This window comes from Panthera onca, chromosome C1 (assembly GCF_046562875.1).
Source record: "Panthera onca isolate mPanOnc1 chromosome C1, mPanOnc1 haplotype 2, whole genome shotgun sequence".
Lineage (NCBI taxonomy): Eukaryota > Metazoa > Chordata > Mammalia > Carnivora > Felidae > Panthera > Panthera onca.
The window spans coordinates 38335577-38348577 of record NC_138346.1 but is presented as its reverse complement, the minus strand read 5'-3'; positions in this window follow the sequence as shown (position 1 = coordinate 38348577).

The window sequence follows — 13001 nt, the reverse complement described above, 5'->3', positions numbered from 1 at the left end:
CGTTATCATAAAGAAAAAGTCACAAGTAATGGGAGGATTCTAATGAAAGGCATGAGAGATACCTTTCTACTCTGTCATGTATAAGGTCTTAATGCTTGTGCTGTTGAAGTGAGCACAGATTCCATGGTTCTTTTGTGAATGAGCAACTAGGACAAGTTAGAAATGATAAATGTAGTAATGAACCATGTTTTCAATTCATTAACTGGCCATACAATCTATGATTTAAGATATATATATTATATATAGATAGATACATATAATTTCTCTCTTGGAGACCAGGTTCTTCAAAATGGTGTAGCAAGGGCTCAGGAATTCACAGGATAAACAGCTTTTCTTCCTGGAGCATCAATTTCACTTGGTGATTGAGGGAGTTAAATCATTTAACTTGATAAGCAACTTGAAGCAGTATTTTCATAATTACATAAACAGATATAGTTTGGACTGTAGCATTTGCATTCAAACATTTTGTGGTTGCCATGGACTGACTACTCCACACTATCTCCCTCCACAACGCCTACCAAACCTTCACACTCCCAAGCCCTAGGAGTAAGTTTTTACCCACCTATGCTCTTGGGGTGCCTAGCAAAAGTTGAATAAGTACTACTTTTAGAAGTCTGATAGGCTTCCATGCTGCTGAAATGAAACAAAGACAGAAGAACCTTCAGCAAATGTGGCTGATACCCTTACATCAGGGGCCAAGCTGAGTATTGATTTGTCGGTCTGTTCTTTGTTCTTAGCTTGCCCACTGCATTGGTATACACAGCACTCTTTTTAATAATATATTAACTAATCTATGAAATATATATTAAAAATGAATCACTAAGTGTAAATGTCCCCATTTCAGTGGCTTTAACAGGTGACAAAAAAAGAGGACCAAAGTCACACTGCTCAAAGAGGGTTAAATATGCATTCTGAATTTCCAAGTCTGTAGTCTCAGGATTGTTTTTCTTCCTTCCTCACATGCAATGTAATCAAAATATAGAAATTTCTAGGGCACCTGGGTGGCTCAGTCGGTTAAACATCCAACTCTTGATTTTGGCTCAGGCCATGATCTCACAGTTCATGAGATTGAGCCCCATGTCAGCCTCTGAACTGATAGCAGGGAGCCTGCTTGGGATCCTCTCTCTTCCTCTCTCTGCCCCTCCCTACCCTCTCTCTCTCAAAATAAATTTTTAAAAATATATAGAAATTTCTTCTTCTTATCTTTTCACTTTAAAATGCATACAAAGCTGGGGCACCTGGGTGTCTCAGTTGGTTAAGCATCTGACTTCAGCTCAGGTCATGATCTCATGGTTCATGGGTTTCAAGCCCCACATCGGGCTCTGTGCTGAGAGCTTGGAGCCTGGAGGCTGCTTCAGATTCTGTGTCTCCCTCTCTCTCTGCCTCTTCCCTGCTCACACTCTGTCTCTCTCTCACTCAAAAATAACTAAACATTAAAAAAAGTTTTAATAAAATAAAATAAAATAAAATAAAATAAAATAAAATAAAATGCATACAAAGTAGGTGCTGTACAAACACACACACACACACACACACACACACACACACGTGTGCTCACACATGCATTAAAGAGGAAAAATAGATACTAGGGGACTCACCAATGCCCTGATTTAGAACCAGCTCAAATATATGAATTCAAAAGTTTTAAACCTAATGAAACTTCTCTCAAGTTCAAATTCACTCGACATTTATTATATTGTGACTTCCTGTTTTTGTAGAAGAGCAGTTTCAAAAATGGTTCAATGAGCACTTTGGGCAACATCTAACTCCCACAATGCAAGCTTTGGAACATTTAGTGGTAAATGGATAAAGAACATATGCGATACATTTCTTAGGATGTGAATATTTTCAAAAACTCAGGGGAAAAAGTGGTTGGCTAAGTCTATCTGTGGTTTCATTGAATACTTGAAAATTAGTTAATGACATTCAGAGACACAAAGATACAGTTGGGTTTTCCCGTTCAGTCTGCAGAACACATAGCTGTTAACCAGTGATGATAGAACCCATAGGAAAGTACTCTCAATTTTTGTAGAAACAGGAAAGAATTAAGATTTTGTTCTGGGACTGTGGTGGTTGGATGCATCATTAACAAGAAAATAAAGAACAAAGCAAAAGAATCTAAAAATATGCTTGTGTGTTTTACTTTGGCTATTTCTTTGCTGTGTAATTGCTAGTGCGTGGCCTATGGTGGAAAAATATGCTGGCAAATATCAATTCCACCAAATAGTTCACTGGCAAGTCTTTTTTAAAAATTTGTTTGTTGTCGTTTGTTTGTTTGTTTGTTTGTTTTGAGAGAGAGAGAGAGAGAGAGAATGGGGGACAGGCAGAGAGAGAGGGAGAGAGAAAATCCCAAGCAGGCTCCACACTGTCAGTACAGAGCCTGATGTGGGGCTTGACCTCAGAACGTGAGACCATGACCTGAGCCAAAATCAAGAGTTGGATGCTTAATCGACTGAGCCACCCAGGTGCCCCAAAATTTATTTATTTTTTAAGTAAGCTCTGTGCCCAGTGTGGGGTTTGAACTCCTGAACCTGAGGCCAACAGTTACATGCTCTACCAACTGAGCCAGCCAGGTACCCCTCACTGGTAAGTATGTACCAGCCTTGGTGAAAATCTACAGTAGCTCTATTGACATACACAAAATTTTATCCTTTACTTCCACTCCAGACCCTAAGTGACTCTGGGAAGTCACCAGGGTGTCTCAGAAGTGTTCAGGAGTAAATCAACACACTATTCTCTCTTGGGGGTGCTGGGTACCTACTAAATCTGCCGAGCTTCTACAATTTTCTGCCAGCCTTATGGCTTTGCTAATGTTCTGCTGAAGCTCAGACAGAAAATATCCTGCCCAATTCTACCCTCTTTTCCTATAAACCTTCGATGTGCCAAATGCCATTGCTTCCTCTTCAGGCCACACTGTGCCAAGCACCATGCTCCTTGCCATGCAGAAATGCAGATACCATGCCTCTTTCCAGAAAGTTCACATTTACTGCATAGGCCGGGCGGGAAGAAGGAGTGGAGGACAAGCAGTGTGCTGTCCTCTCCCTCCCTTTACCATTACCTTCCTATCCAGCTTTGGAAACCACTAACAGAATTTCCTGTAGTGGAATGTGAATTGACACCCACATTCACTCAATCTCAGCTCAGATACAGCTAGACTCATCCACTATGGTTGTTGCTAAGAGGTTCATTTTAATTTTATAATTTTGTGTGGTTGAACAGAATCGAGGTCTTATTGTGGAATAATATAAGGAAAATAAAATTAGAAAAATACCAATAAATTGTATCTGTTCTAGTGATTCCTCATACTATACTACACAATGGTCAAATAATCAAAAGAAAAGCACACAATCAACAGGTACTCAATAGATATAGAAAAAGCTTTTGATAAGCTTAGCACTCATTGATGATTACAAAACAACTCTTAATGCTAAAAATAGAAAAGTAGAAAAGAACTTCCTTAATGTGATATTTGGTATTTACCAAAAAATTGAAAGCAAACCTGTTAATGGTAAAAGATTATAAGCATCTTCGTTAGAGTCAGGAACAAAGCCAGGAGGCCAGCTATCACTGCTTCTATTCAACATTTTTCAAAAGAACCTAAAGGAGGGGCACCTGGCTGGCTCAGTTGAGGCACCTGGGTGGCTCAGTCAGTTGAGCATTGGACTCTTGATTTCAGTGGAGGTCATGATCCTAAGGCCATGGAATCAAGCCCTGATTGGGCTCCATGCTGAGTGTGGTATCTGCTTAAGATTCTCTCTCTTTCTCCCTCTGCCCCTCTACCCCACTTGCATGCTCTCTCTCTAAAAATAAAAAAATAAAAAGAACTTAAAAAATAAAAAAGATGTATTGTAACAGTAACTAAGGCAAGACAGTATTGGTAAAGAGACAGATAAATTAATAAAAAGAATAAAATAGGGACCCCAGACATAGACCTACTCATATATGGAACATGATATTTGACAGAGACAGCATTGCAGATCAGTAAATATTGAGCATCCAATAAATGGTGCTGTAATAAACATTTATTGCATGGTAAAAACCTGAAGTCATATCCTAACCTCACATTATACACAAAAATCAATTCCAGGTTGATAAAATATCTAAGTAGAAGTCATCAGAGTCATTGATCTCAGTAGTCATCAGAGAAATGAACTTTAATCCCAACGAGTCAGTCATCAGATGTACAAATAATTTAAAAGTCTGACAATGCCTCCCAAAGTAGACAAATGGATAAGGAAGATATGATACACACACACACACACACACACACACACACACACACACACACACGAATATTACACAGTCATAAAAAAGGATGCAATCATACCATGTGAACAATATGGATGGACCTAGAGGGTATTATACCAAGTGAAATAAAGTCAGATTGAGAAAGACAAATACCATATAATGCACTCAAAAAAATGAAGAAACAAAAAGCAGAATCAGACCTATAAATATAGAAAATAAACTGGTGGTTGCCAGAGGGCAGGGAGCTTGAGGGATGGGCAAAATGGGTGAAAGGGAGAGGGAGATACAGGCTTCCACTTATGAAATAAAGTCATGGGAATAAAAGGCACAGTATAAGGAATATAGTCAATGATACTGTATCCAAACAGATGTTCATTTGTGCCATTGTTTCTTGGCCTTTTGGCTAAGATCAAGTGCAGATGTTCATTTGTGGTAAATGTAGCATAATGTATAAACTTGTCAGATCACTAAGTTGTACACCTGAAACATACTGTAACATTGTATGTCAACCATAGTCAAATATAAATATAAATAAACAAACAAATAAATAAAGTCTGACAATGCTTAATGTTGGTAAGCATGTAAAGCAACAAGAATTGTCCTATTTGCGCCTGGGATTATAAACATTATAATTTGGTAACATTTAGAAAAGTCACCAGCAATTCCACTTCCACATGTGAACAAGGAGAAATACTCATTGCAGCATGTTTATAATAGTGAAAACAAATGAATACAATCTAAATGTTCACCAAGAAGAGAGCAGATTAATAAACAACAATTAAATACTATACAACAGGGGTGCCTGGCTTAGTCAGAAGAGCATACAACTCTTGATCTTGGGATTGTGAGCTTAAGCCCCACATTAGGTTTAGAGGTTACATACATACATACATACATACTTTTTAAAAACCTTTAAAAAACTTTAAATACTGTACAACAGTGACAATGAACTAGTCTCATCCATGAACATGGATAAAAGGATACAACAATATATTTCATATGAAGTTTGAAATAGTTAAAAGAATACTTCATAGTAGAAATATAAATATATTCATTAGAATGGTAAATATCAAATTGAGGGCAATGATTGCCTTTGGGAAAGGAAGGGAGAGTGATGGAGTCATGGAGGGTATACAGAATCTTGAATTTATCTCTAAAAACTTCTTAAGCTGCGTGGTTGGCACACATATCATTATTCATTCTTTAATCTTTTTTTTTTTCTTGTGTGCTTGAAATAGTTCATTAATTAAAAAAGACGAATTATCCAACAAGAGATCTTTGAGAGTTAATTCTATGCTGACACTGTGCTAGGCAAAGAGACATAGAATTCCAAGATAATAGAATGCCCAGTGACAGGCACTCAAGAAACATTCAATTCATTCATTAAGTGAATGAGTATAAGACACAGTCAATCCCTAATTGCAGAACTAGAATAATAGGCATGAGCCAAACAGGGAAATGTGCATGATTCTCAGTGGTCTCTAAGAGAGGGATTTGTCAAAAGAGGCAGGTTTTGAGAATAGAGATGATGAACTTAGTTGAGACTGGGTGACTCAGTCCATTAAGTATCAGACTTCAGCTCAGGTGATGATATCACAGTCCATGAGTTGGAGCCCCACATCAGACTCTGCTGTCAGCACAGAGCCTGCTCTGGATCCTCTGTCTCCCTGTCTCTCTGTCCCTCCCCCACTGGCACTCTCCCTCTCTCTCAAAAATAAATAAACATTTTAAAACTTTTTAATAAATAAGCTATAATTTTAAAGTCCAGTTGAAACAAGTCAGGACAATAAAGAAGTCACCCCCATATTCCCTGGAGAGCCATTTTTGTGGAAGATGTTTGAGTGGTGTGGCCAACTCATTTTTGAGCTGAAATTGGAACTCAGACTGTGGTTGTGCAGAGCACCATCTTGCATTAAATCAAAAGCTTTAATTTTGTTAGACTATCATAAAAAATCCAGAAGTTCTGTAGGATAATTCATACCACTACAGTTATTTCTTCTGACAAATTAAGGACCATTCATTAAACCCTTCTTTAAAGAACAGAAGAGACTGGCTTTTGAGGTATTCCTTTTATACGGCAGATTTCCTGAGGGTTTATGTCTCCTATATGAAGCAACCACAAATCAATTTGACTTTAATGTAGACAGTTGTCCTCAGTAAAAACCACTAGCCTAACAATAAACTCAGAATCATTTTGAATTATTCACTAAAACTGTAAATAGGGGGCGCCTGGGTGGCTCACTCAGTTAAACATCAGACTTCAGCTCAGGACATGATCTCTAGGTCGGCAGGTTCAAGCCTCGTGTCAGGCTCTGTGCTGACAGCTCAGAGCCTGGAGCCTGATTCAGATTCTGTGTATCCCTCTCTCTCTGCTCCTCCCCTGCTCATGTTCGCTCTCTCTCTCTCTCTCTCTCTCTCTCTGTCTGTCTCTCAAAAATAAATAAACATTAAAACTGTGGATAGTAATCCAGCTCCACATAGTAGTTCTTAACACCCACTTGATAGTTTTGGATATTAAGGCAACAATGGAATTTTACTTTTAGTATTTTGTAGTTTTTTTTTTAAGATGCTTAAACATATGTTCACTTTAGCAAGTTTCCATGAATCCTTAGAAATGCTTACCACACAACTACCGTGGGGTTCCTTACTGATTCTGAATTCTGGTTTTCCATATAAGAAGTCAGTATCTTTGAAATTCTTATTGTTTACAATTGAATTTCTGAGGCTTCTGGGTGGCTCAGTCGGTTAAGTGTCCAACTCTTGATTTCAGCTTAGGTCATGATCTTACAGTTCATGAGTCCTCGCTGATAGCACAGAGCCTGCTTGTATTCTCTCTCTCCCTCTCTCTCTGTGCTTCCTCACTCATTCTCTCTCTCTCTCTAAAAATAAATAAACTTAAAAAAATTAAAAAAATAAAATAAAATAAAAAATAAACTTAAAATAATTTTTTTAATTAAAAAAACCTGAGTTTCTATGTAACGCACTGTTTTGGTAATAAATTATGAACTTTTTCTTCTTGTGACTGTGAGAGTTTTCAGTGCTGCTACACTGAACCCATTTCACCTTCTCATCCATGGAGCTGCTCTGTGTTTGTAATGGTATCTAAACTGAGACAATACAACAGAGTGGTCAGTCTTCGTGCAGGGCCCTGGCAGCTCGCACAGTGGTAACTGATGAGCAGAAGACATCACCTAGAGACTGGAGCTGAAGAATATGCGGGGCTTTGTGAGGCACTGACACCCCCTATACATGAGGCACTGAGAAAAAACACTGAGAGGCCCTGAGATGGGGACACAGATGGAGCCAAGTTCCTACGATTATGAGAAGGGTGTAATAAGCTATCAGTACCTAAAGGTACTGCACCTTGAATTTACAGGTGCTCTAGTGATCAGAACTTCCCTGGTTGCAAGCCCAAGTGACAAGAACCAAACTCAAAATGGCCTAAGCAGAAAGAAAAGGAAATCATTAGGTCACTTGATGGAAAAGTCCAGGGGCTCAAACAGTGTCATCAGGCCTGTTTTCTCTCTCTCTCTCTCTCTTTCTCTCTCTCTCTCTCTCTCTCTCTCTCTCTCTCTCTCCATTTCCTGTTCGGTATTTTTCTGTTTTGATTGACTTCTCCTTAGCCCAACTTTCTACAGGCCCCAGAAGCTCCAGCCTCACATCAGCCTGACTTTGGCAATATCAGCAAAAAGCATAAATTTCTTTCCACTTCGTTAAAATAAAGGCCCCAAGATTGGAGCTCATTGACTCAAACTGTATCCCTGTTCGTGTATGCACCGATGATGGTTAGAAAAAATGGAAGAGCAGCAGGGCCAGGAACACAAAGGATGGCATCTACCCTATTCAAATGCATGAACTGAACGTAAAGGAGAGGCAGATCCTCCTAGGAAATCAAGTCACATCTGCCAGGAAGAGGGGAGGGTAAACAATGAGTGGACAAAACAACACAGGTACACAATAGCCAAGATGTGTAAAATTTGTGATGATTTTAAGCTCTTGACAAGTGGTCAGGTAGGGTATAGAGTGAGAGTGTAAGCCGGTATCTCCCCAGGAGCAGATGAGGCTGGTGTAATTATGGTTCCTCATGTAACAGGGAGGGGTTGTATGGAGAAGGAGGAATGTACGGGAGAGCAAAGAGCTGGAAATGGTGAGATCTGGAAGTATTAACTAGGCTGTCTGGACATTCTAACTGGAAGGATTGTCAACTAGAAATGGGATGCATGACACTGGGCTGAAAGAGGTGAAGGCAGATTCAGAAAATGTATCCGTTACTATGCTTTTGGTTACACGTGCCAGGATACACAAGCGAAAACATCCCATTATTCCATTAGATGATTCCGGAGTTGATTGGTGCAGTGGCATGACGATGTGCAGGTCTCTGGATGGCTTTTGTGGGATTCTCCTGGCCTTACCCTCAAGGTTGCAAGATGACCGCCACAGCTCCAAGCACCACATTCTCACACATCAGCGTTCAAGGACAGGAAGGAAGTGAGGCCATAGGCTCTCTTCTTGCTTGTCTCTCTTTCAACAAACACACACACACAAATCTCTTCTAGCTACTCAGCAGGTTTCCTTTTATATTTTAATAGCTAGTTTGAGAAGTATGTCCAGGTTCTGATGGCAAGGGAGGCTGAAAAGTAAAATAGTAGTTAGCCTTTTTGGTGGGAAGGAAGGCTCTGCCAACAAGGAGATCAACTGAACAAAAATGGGGGTCAGGGCCCAGGGATCAGCTGGGAACATGCTGCTCAGTACAGGAGGTGGGACTCCATCGGACCAGGAGATATTGCCACAACTGCTCTTTACATCCTTCCATCTTCCATGGTCCTCACATCCTGGATCATTCATGCGGGCAATGAGCTCTGTTGTTCTAAGTTGCCACGTAATTGCTTGTAACTGGTATATACATTCTCACAAACTATGAAACACCTTGGAATAGGAATATCTTTATTAAAGTTTTATATGGTATAATTTTTGAAAATTTTTAAAGTTTATTTTTGAGAGACAGAGAGACAGAGACAGAGACAGAGCGCAAGCGGGGGAGGGGCAGAGAGGAAGAGACAGAATCCGAAACAGACTCCAGGCTCTGAGCTGTCACCACAGAGCTTAACACGGGGCTCCAACTCACAAACCGTGAGATCATGACCTGAGCTGAAATCGCACGCTTAACCAACTGAGCTACCCAGGAGCCCTGCATGGTATAATTTTTAATGCAAATCCAAGTTAAAGAGATACATCTATTTGCATAATTGCAGAAACATTAAATTTAAGCATTTTTAAATTTAAACATTTTTAAATTTAATGCAGAAACATTTTTAGATTTAAAAATGAATACTGTAGATATGTCTCCTAAGGCAAGGGAAATAAAAGCAAAAATAAACTGTTGAGACTACATCAAAATAAAAAGCTCCTGGGGTGCCTGGGTGACTCAGTCGGTTAAGCGGCCGACTTCGGCTCAGGTCATGATCTCGCGGTCTGTGAGTTCAAGCCCTGCGTTGGGCTCTGTGCTGACAGCTCAGAGCCTGGAGCCTGTTTCAGATTCTGTGTCTCCCTCTCTCTGACCCTGCCCTGTTCATTCTCTGTCTCTCCCTGTCTCAAAAATAAATAAAATATTTAAAAAAATTTTTTTTAAATAAAAAGCTTCTGCACAGCAAAGAAACGACAAACAAAACTAAAAGACAATCCTGAATGGGAGAAGATATTTGCAAATGACATATCCAATAAAGGGTTAGCATCCAAAATATATAAAGAACTTCTACAACTCAACACCAAAAAAACCCCCAAATAATCCAATTTAAAAATGAACAGAAGACATGAATAGACATTTCTTCAAAGAATCCATACAGATGGCCAACAGACACATGAAGAGATGCCATCATCACTCATCATCAGAGAAAAAAATGAAAACCACAATGAGATATCACCTTACACCTGTCAGAATGGCTATAAACAAAAACTGAAGGGGTTCCTGGGCCACTCAGTTGGTTAAGCATCTGACTCTTGATTTCAGCTCAGGTCATGATCTCATGTTTGTGGGATCAAGGCCTGCATCAGGCTCAGGGCTGAGCATGGTATGTGCTTGGAATTCTCTCTCTCCCTGTCTCTCTGCCCCTCCCCCACTTGTGTGTGTGCGCTCTCTCTCTCTCTCTCTCTCAAAACAAACAAACAAAAACTCAAGAAACAACAAGTGCTGGTGAGGATGTGGAGAAAAAGGACCCCTCATGCACTGTTGGTGGGAATGCAAACTGATACAGCTACTGTGGAAGACAGTATGTAGGTTCCTCAAAAAATTAAAATTAGAATTGTGCTATGATCCAGTAATCTCACTACTAGGTACTTATACAAACAAAAAACCCCATTAATTCAAAAATATATATGCACCCCTATGTTTATTGCAGCACTATTTACAATAGCCGAACTATGGAAGTAGCCTAAGTGTCTATCGATAGATGAATGGATAAAGAAGATGTGGTATACATAAACAATGGAATATTATTCAGCCATAAAAAAATGAAACCTTACCATTTGCAACAACATAATAAACCTAGAGAATATAATTCTAAGCAAAATAAACCAGTCAGAGAAAGACAGATACCATATGATTTTACTCATATATGGAATTTAAGAAAGAAAACCAGTGAACAAAGGAAGAAAATGAGGAAGAGACAAACCAAAAAAAGGGCTCTTAATTATAGAGAACAAACTGATGGTTACCAGAGGGGAGGTGGGTGGGGGGATGGGTGAAATAGGTGATGGGGATTAAGGAGTACAGTTGTCATGATGAGCACTGAGTCACGTGCGGGACTATTGGATCACTATATTGTACACGTGAAACTGATAAAGCACTGTATTTAAAAAAATAAAAATAAATAAAAATGAATAGTGTATGGACATCAATTTACCACAAATTTACAGGGTTAATATATTTCCATTTTTTAAAGCTCATGGAACTTTTGAGGGGATAATGACAGGAGTCACAGGGGCACCTGGGTGGCTCAGTCAGTTAAGTGTCCAACTTTGGCTCAGGTCATGATCTTACAGCTCATGGGTTTGAGCCCCACATCGGCCTCTGTGCTGACAGCTCAGAGCCTGGAGCCTGCTTCAGATTCTGTGTCTCCCTCTCTTTCTCTGGCCCCCCCCAACCCCACTCACGCTCTGTCTCTCTCTGTCTCTCAAAAGTGATAAACATTAAAACAAAATTTTTTAATTCATCTAGAAAAATGAAAATGTTAAAGAAAATTCACTGAGTAATTTTTCAAAAACTTTTAAATCTTAGAGTAGCCTACTAGAAACCTTTGGTGGTTAAGACATTTTTTATGTGGTTCAGAAATCTCTTGGGTTTTACTAAATCATTTCCTTTTGATCAATTCAGGCAAAATTAAACTCAATATTAGTTTTGTTTAATGGGAAAATATATACTTCCATCCCATTTTTAGGAAACTATTTGATTTGTCCATTCATTAAACAAGCGTCAGTGCCCTGCTATATGCTGGACACTGTTCTAGATGTGGAGATAAGCAATGAACAGAACAAACGTAAATCCCGGCCCCATCTCTCTGTCCAGCCAGCTACTCCACTATTTTATGTCTACTTATGTCGTAATGGATGTGTTCAAATGGTACAATTTAGTTTTGATTTGTTCTTTTCCCTGTTGCATCACTGAACTGGTTTATTATTTAATAATAATTGTCATCTGTGTCCTCGAGGAAGCAGATGTCAAAATGAAGAGTTTTGTGGGTAATGCCTGTGAAAAGCAAAGGGGAGAGGGAGCAGGAATAGGCAGGGAAACCTTCAAGACCTCAACGTCAGTCTGACACTTGTGTGTCAGACAAAAAACAAACAGAATTGAAATGTTTTCAACATCACCGGTAATTAGAAATAAGTAATTTACACAAGGTTTTTTTAACCTAAGAAATTAACAAATGTTAAAAAAATTGTATTACTCAGTAATACCTATTAAAAAAAATTTGTCTTAAGTACAAAAAAATCTTTAGACACACACAAAGATGTTATTTTAGTGAGGACTCTTGTGAGAAACTCAAGTTTTCTAAGCCAAAAAGAGGAAATTACATGTTAATATAAACAAACCATAAAGCCATGGAAAGTAGGCTTAGAACAGGCCTCAGAGTAGACTAGAAACAGAGATTCCACAGCATTAATTCATTCCCTTTCTAACACACACACACATACACACCATACCCCTTGTTCCCGAAGCTCTGAGAGAAAAACAAAATGCAAACAATCGTGTATGTTAACTGTAAGGTATTGAAAGACTGTCTTTCCCAGCAATAATCAAAGTGTTTAAAGGAGACCATGTATGGTTTCTCCACATGGTGGGGAATAAGGTAGGCACTGGCTCTGGGAACACATCTTAACAGCTTCTGGTCACAGAGAATGAGACTCTGCTCTACTCAGCCTGGATCACAAGCCAGTTCATGGCCACGTTTCTTTGTTCCATCTCTCTTTCAATAACCCCTGCTTGCCATAGTCTCTTTTACATCTTTATATTCCCTCACCTAGACTGTCTGAATGATCTCCTAAGAGGTCTCACAATTTCTGTAACAATTTCCATAACAACCACCACCCTCCTCCTCATATGCTACACACACCCCATTAATCCACCCTGTGCACTGTGACTCGTGTTGTTTGCTTTTTTCCTTAAACACAAATCTCATTGGGTCACTCTTTTGTGTTAGCTTTTCACTGGCTCCCTATTGCTTTCAAGATGAAGGCTGTAAGCCTGCACAATCTCAATC